Source organism: Solanum stenotomum, chromosome 4 (genome assembly GCF_019186545.1).
Source record: "Solanum stenotomum isolate F172 chromosome 4, ASM1918654v1, whole genome shotgun sequence".
NCBI lineage: Eukaryota > Viridiplantae > Streptophyta > Magnoliopsida > Solanales > Solanaceae > Solanum > Solanum stenotomum.
Genome location: NC_064285.1, coordinates 5049404 through 5057066, shown reverse-complemented (window position 1 = coordinate 5057066; position 7663 = coordinate 5049404). Strand labels below are relative to the sequence as shown.

The following is a 7663-nucleotide window of genomic DNA, read 5'->3' as shown; positions in this document are numbered from 1 at the left end:
CATGTGGCCCACCTCAAAGTAATTGGTATTTTTCTTGAATTTATTCGTCTTACTTTCTTTTTCAATCCATTGTATACTTGAAAATTACGTTTAAAGAACTATAAATCACTATAATTAACAATTTAAAATATTTTATTATACAATTATATATTACGGAAACGTACTATAAATCGCAAATATAAGAGGCTACAAGCACATACCTCTTAAAAGTATAATATATATTTGAAAATTACGTTAAATTTACCATAAATCATAATAACTAAGAACTTAAAATATTCTATTAGATATTTTAAACTTATATAAAATGTACTATAAATCACAATAATTGATAACTTCAAATATTTGTAAAAACATATCTATAAAATATAATTGATCTCTATTTTAGAAACATATATATAAAATATAATTAGATCTCAAAATTCTGTCGATGACACATGAATTTGAACAAATGAAATAATATATATTAATGAAAATTATGTAAAAGATATTATGAACCACAATAATTAATAAATAAAAAATTTAAAAACTCAAATACTGACAGATTGCTGTCTGGAAGCTCCTATGCGCTGGTTTTTTGCCATGTGACATTCATTTATGAGGCCTTCAATTATTACTCCATATGTCCAATAATAAAAGAGTAATTTTACTATATAACACTTTTAATATAATATATATAATGTCTTGAAAAATATAATAGAAAAATGACTATAATTAATAATAAAGATGAAATAAGAACTAAGTGTAAAATTATCTATTGATTTTATAAAGTAAACAAGTATTGTTGAACATTCTAAAATAATATAGTGGACAGTTATTATTATACGGAAGGAGTATATTTTTAGGCTCCATTTTTGTTCTTTCTTTTGCAGAATTAACTATGTATTCTTTTGAATCTTATTTCTAAAAATAAATAAAGAGAAAAATTGAATTATGTGATTGAACTCTGAAAAAGATTTATTTATATTATTTATTAAATGTTTAGTTTATTTATGCTATTTTTTTTTGGAGAAAAGACTGATCTATGTCATTATTTATCAACTAAAAACATTTTGATTTTTTAAAATCATTTTTTACACGTGGTAGTTATAATTTGGTGACGTCATTAATAAAAATATTTTTGAAAAAGAAAAATGTTTAAATATGCCATCAAACAACTTTGATAAAAAGTCCATCTATGTCATCCCTTAAAAGTTTTAGCGAATGATATAAATAAGTCAAACTCTTAACGAATGACATAAATGAACATTTTCTCACAATTCAATAGCATTTAAATCTTATCCCTCAAATAAAATGGCCCCCGGATCTTATTGATCATTAAAAAAAGAGACCATAAATTACCTTGATCCAAGATACACCTATTATGTATAAATTTGAATTACACAAACCATATACTATATAATTCATATTATGTATTTTACTGGTCACATCAGGTATTTATGTTTTTTTCAAATCACAAATTTCATTTTTGATGAGTCGTTATTTGTAATATTACCTTTCAAGTAGCTTGTAATACCAAGCAAATCGAAATCATCAATAAATTTATGGTGGAGTGGAAAATATTTGTTTTATCCTTAATCAAAAGTTTCAAGTTCAAGTCCTATTGAGTATGAAGTCACTTTTGTTAGAGAGAGTTTTACCCTAAAATGGAACAAAAAATCTTAAGACCCTCTTATTCACCTTAATTATTACTATTTTAAAGCTTAATATATATATATATATATATATATATATAGGAAGTTTTAAAATAGGCTGAATCTCCAAATAAAGAAGTTAAGACATTTTAGGTGGTAAATGTTGTCCTCCCCTCCCTAATACCTACCCACAATATCTTCACTAAGCATATTTCAACGGACTTAAATGATAATATAAAAATTATTTTACGAAGTGTATAAAAGCTAGATTCCTTTTATAACTATTGTTATTAGTTAGAGTGGGAAGTCTCAAATTAATTGACGAATAGACTAACGATTTTAGAGTTGAAGTGTATAAAAGCTTATATGGACTTGAAGAATCTCTCTCATGAGTTAGCTTTTAGAGTTGAGTTAGACTTCAATGTCATATTTTACATTATATCATAAATATGTCTATTTAAGCTCCCGGTCCACGCAGAGATGGAGCCAAGGTTAGGAGTTTCGAGGTTCTAAATCAATTTTGTTTAGGGGTTCACATGTTAATACACATATATTTATTAAATTTTCTAATACAAATATATGGTATACGAAAAAGCTAGTGGGTTCGTCCGAACCCATGAACTCCCACCTAGCTCTGCCTCTGGGTCCACGCCCCAGTTGAATCAGAGTGTAAAGGGGGTATTAGAGTGAATTATCTCATATTAATTGAGAAATGAACCGACAATTGATTTATATAGACTTGAACAATTTTGTTATACTAAAGATGAATAGGCTTTTTCATATGACTCGATAATCTTTGCATGGTACCATACTTTTCCAAATTGTGCAGGTCATTCTTATACAAAAGTCATGTTAATTTTTTATGTATCGTTTCAATTTTATCTGAGATCCTTCGAGACTTATTTCCTAATGTTGGGGTAAAGAATCTCACGTTGATGATAAGGAATGGTTGGTCTATATAATGATGCATTGCATGACAAATTTTTGTCGGAGAAATTTTGTGAGACTATAAATGAATGTTATATAATATATAATATAGTAGTAAAGTCATATTTGACTTCGAAAGCAACCTTTCAGCCTATTCAAATCAAATTGGTAGACCTTTCCCATTTAATAACAGTCTAGACTCATCTTTTTTGACACTTAAATTATTTTATTGTAATTTTTCATATATAAAGAGCTCTATCTTCTTCAATATTTCTTACCAAAATCATACAAAAACAATCCTTCATTTCATTTCCTTTTTGAGAAATTTATTTAGAAAAATTGAAACAATGGGTTCAAATAATGTTGAATTAAATAAACCACATGCAGTTTGTATACCATATCCAGCCCAAGGCCATATTACTCCCATGTTAAAACTAGCCAAAATTCTCCATCACAAAGGCTTTCACATAACTTTTGTCAACACTGAATTTAACCATAGACGTCTTCTTAGGGCTCGTGGGCCCCATTCGCTCGACGGCCTATCGTCGTTCCGATTCGAGACTATTCCTGATGGACTCCCAAATTGTGATGCTGATGCAACACAAGACATTCCTTCTCTATGTAAATCCACGACTGAAACTTGTTTAGGTCCTTTTAGAGATCTGCTTGCAAAGCTCAATGATACTAATAACACGTCGAACGCGCCACCTGTCACGTGCATCGTCTCCGATGGTATCATGAGCTTCACCTTAGCTGCTGCACAAGAGATTGGTGTCCCTGAAGTTCTGTTTTGGACAACTAGTGCTTGTGGTTTCTTAGGTTACATGCATTATACCACTCTTATTGAAAAAGGTTTTACTCCACTTAAAGGTACTTATACATTACTCTAAAGCTAAATTTTAATAAGAGGCCTAAAATTAAAATATATTTCGTATGTATCATCTTTTCTATATAGATGCGAGTTACTTGACAAATGGATACCTAGAGACAACTTTGGATTGCATACCAGGCATGAAAGATGTACGTTTAAGGGATCTTCCAAGTTTCTTGAGAACAACAAATCCAGATGAATTCATGGTCAAATTTGCCCTCCAAGAAACAGAGCGAGCGAGAAAAGCTTCTGCGATTGTCATCAACACATTTGAGACACTAGAGAGTGAAGTTCTTGAATCACTCCAGACTCTCCTTCCACCTGTCTACCCAATAGGCCCCTTGCATTTACTCGTCAAACATATTGATGACGAGAATTTGAAGGGGCTTCGGTCGAGCCTATGGAAAGAGGAGCCAGAGTGTATACAATGGCTCGACAACAAAGAACCAAACTGTTGTTTATGTCAATTATGGTAGCATTACTGTTATGACTCCTGATCAACTTATCGAATTTGCTTGGGGACTTGCAAATAGCCAACTAGAGTTTTTATGGATCATAAGACCCGATATTGTATCGGGTTATGAATCGATTCTTCCACCCGAATTCGTGGAAGAAACTAAAAACAGGGGAATGCTTGCAAGTTGGTGCTCACAAGAAGAAGTCCTTAACCATCCGGCAATTGGAGGGTTCTTGACTCACAGTGGATGGAATTCGACTCTGGAAAGCATTACTAGCGGGGTGCCTATGTTATGTTGGCCGTTTTTCGCGGAACAACAGACAAATTGTTGGTTTAGTGAGACTAAATGGGGTATTGGAATGGAAATTGATAATAATGTGAAAAGGGATGAAGTGGAGAGCCTTGTTAAGGAATTAATGGTTGGTGAAAAAGGCAAAGAAATGAAGAAAAAGGCAATGGAATGGAAAAAATTAGCTGAAATTTCAGCTCAAAAATCAACAGGATCATCTTATGTGAACATTGAAAAGGTGATCAATGATGTTCTTCTTGCATCCAAACATTAAGTTAAAGTGTTTGTAATTTTATCATTTGTTTTTCCTTCTTGTAAGTGTTTTTCATATGTTCGGAAGAAATGTTCAACGAATTTGGTTTCTCTCTATTTTTCTTTAAGTTCTTGCGTTACATGTTATACTTCAAAAATTTTGGATTCTCTTTTGCTACTTTTCTTATCGATACTCTTACTATGTTTAGCTTTAATATCTCATGGAATTGGTCACATTCACATCCAAAAATAGAAAATATAGAGTTAAACTCCAACTTATGACAATACAAATTAAAGAACTTTGCAAAATATGCATATTTTTTAACTTAGAGCTAAATTTATCACCTCTAATTCAAACTAAAATATATAATACTCTCTTTTTCATTTTCATGCGTCACTCTTTTTAGACATTTGTTCCGAAAAGAATGACAGCATATTATCAGTAAAAGAACATATAATTTAAACTTTTTTTTTTTTTTAAAATCTATATATCTATATAAAGCTGGATATGAAAGTGTTGATGTGGCATCCCTCTTAGGCCAGCATTAGTATCTATCAATTTTGTCATTTTTTTTACCTTTTACTCTTATTTTCATCTTAATATATTGATTAAATTAAATAAATACTCTCTATTAATCATTTTCCTTTAAATTCTTCCATTAATTCCTTTATCACTTTATGTATATGTACGTTACAGTATATCGCAACTGAAGAGGCAACAATGCGTGAAGCTCATTTTATGTTTGCAAATATTTAATTCTTCCCTAATTTTCATCATTTAATTTAGTTATTATTACAATCTACATGTATGGATGCCATATTTAGTCATATCGAAAAGGCAAAAGACCCAAGAAGCTGTTGTTATTCCTGAAAATAAGTAGTAGTACATTTTCTTATCTTATTCCTTCTCTAATGAAATTGTTTTCTTAATTTTTTATTTATTTATTGTCACATATTTATTTATACAATCTATCTATATATATAGAAAGGAGGATATGAAAAGGCTGATGTGGCATACTTCTTTGATCAGGATTTCTAATTATCATTTTTCTTATATTTTTGGGAATTTCCTCTTTATTTTAGTATTTAAAAATATTACATTAAATTAATGTTAATCTATTTATATTATTCCTAAAATTAATATAGTAATTATAGAAAATTGGTTGATTTCTTCTTCATTGAAACATAAACGTTATTTTTTTTCTTTAATTAGACGTCATTATATAATCATCATTTAATTAATTAATAATCAAACTTTATTCTTAAAAAAAAATCACCTTTTTAATCTATCCATATTTAGTATATTCTTCACCATTATTATTTATCTCTTTTCCTAAAATTATTTTACTTTCTTTGTATTTCTTATGTTTCTATAAGGAAATGTAGAAATCAATGCAATAGTTATGGAATTTAAAAGGTAAGTTTCATTGCAATTTAATAAATGCAAAAATGTAAAAAGTCATTATATTTAATGACATTTACCATACGAGTTATTATACTTTGTAGTTACATCATATTTGGACATATAAATATAAGAAACATTGCAAATGATTGAGAAGCTTAGTTAACTTTGGGTGATGGTGATATTTCACTGTCTATTTTGAAAGATGAGATTATCTATTTTCTTTTATATATATTGATGGTAAGAATATATATCTTTTTCTATTTATGCATTTTCAGAAGGATTTATTAAAAGACGTGAGTGTTTATGAAATGTGAATTTTGAATTATGATTTTATATTTTGTAGGAGGAAGTGTTACTTGGAGACTCAAATTTATTTTCTTTTATATGAATTGATGGTAAGAATATCTATCTTCTTTTATTTATGCATTTTTCAAAAGGAATTTATTAAAAGATATGAGTTTTTATGAAATGTGAACCCTGAATTATGATTTTATATTTTACGGGAGAAAGTGTTACTTGGAGTCTCAACCTAAAAAGGTTGCTAAAGAATTCACACATACCAAAAGAAGTGAGAATATCTATTTTCTTTTCTATATACATTTTTCAAAAGTAACATATTAAAAGACGTGAGTATCTATAAAATGTGAACTATAAACTACAATTTTATATTTTGCAGGAGGAAGTGTTATTTGGAGTCTCAACCTAAAAGACACATTTTGTAAATCAATAACAAAAAAAGGTTACTCATAAATTCACACATACCAAAAGAAGTGAAAATATTTATTTTCTTTTCTATATACATTTTTCAAAAGTAGCATATTAAAAGACGTGAGTATCTATAAAATGTGAACTATAAACTATAATTTTATATTTTTGTAGAAACAAATGTAAATTCAAGTTCGAAGAAAATGTTTTAGAAGCCAATAAACAAAACAAAAAACGTTGCTCAAAAATTCATATAGCAAAAGAGGTTGTTCGTTATTTATATTATGAATTGTTATTCTTTTAATCATGTATTTATCTTTTATCCTTCGTAGCTGCCAGAGAAAAAAGGAAGTAGAATGAGAACAAGACACCAAAGAGAGTTTGCTTCAGTATATTTTATTATATAATTTCATAAGGCACAATGGATATGATCATAATTAGAAAATTTTTCATTGAACAATTTTTAGAAAATAATTGTTATTTTAAAATGAAAAATAATTTATGAAAATTGGAGTTGTGTAATGCAAATTCTAATTACTTTTGACTCTTTGTCAACAATTTGGATTGAAAACACTTTTTTATCATTTCTCAAGTTTTTAAAAATTCTGAGTTAAATTTTAAAATTTCGTAGACAAAATGTGTTTTTCCAAAGTTGAAATCCAAAAAATAAAATAAAAATAATGATCAAATGCCTCCTTTAGTTACTTATGATTGGATAGGATGAGAGAGATATGAATTTGTAAAGAAATGAAAAAATACATATAGTTTAATTTTTTTAATTATTTCTTACCATAAACATTCACTGTTTTTCTGTTTCTTTTTTAAATTTAAGTTGTGAAAACTTAAAATGGTAGAATAGTCAAAATGAAGGTCTAATGATAAATTAAGTTTTCACAATTCATGATATTTGATGAAATCATAAAAAAATTAATATTTTCAAACTTAGTCTAACTTATTTGAGGCATGTAAAACAAAGAGAATATGTCTTAAAATAAATATTAGCCATCACGTATTCTAAGTACAACTTTAATTATTTATTTCTTATGTTTCTTAGTTTTTTAACTTTTTATTTTCAAGTTTAAATAACTAATTTAAATAGGTTGTTTGTATCTATATTGAAATGTTT

The 7663-nt window shown here is 28.0% G+C and overlaps 1 pseudogene across 1 annotated transcript; it reads left to right on the top strand.

Moving 5' to 3' along the window:
* The first annotated feature begins 2842 nt into the window (after positions 1–2842).
* LOC125862680 (7-deoxyloganetin glucosyltransferase-like) lies at positions 2843–4538 on the top strand (annotated as a pseudogene). Its single transcript, XR_007446069.1, has 2 exons — positions 2843–3428; positions 3514–4538. The product of XR_007446069.1 is annotated as a 7-deoxyloganetin glucosyltransferase-like (transcript).
* Positions 4539–7663: the final 3125 nt, after the last annotated feature.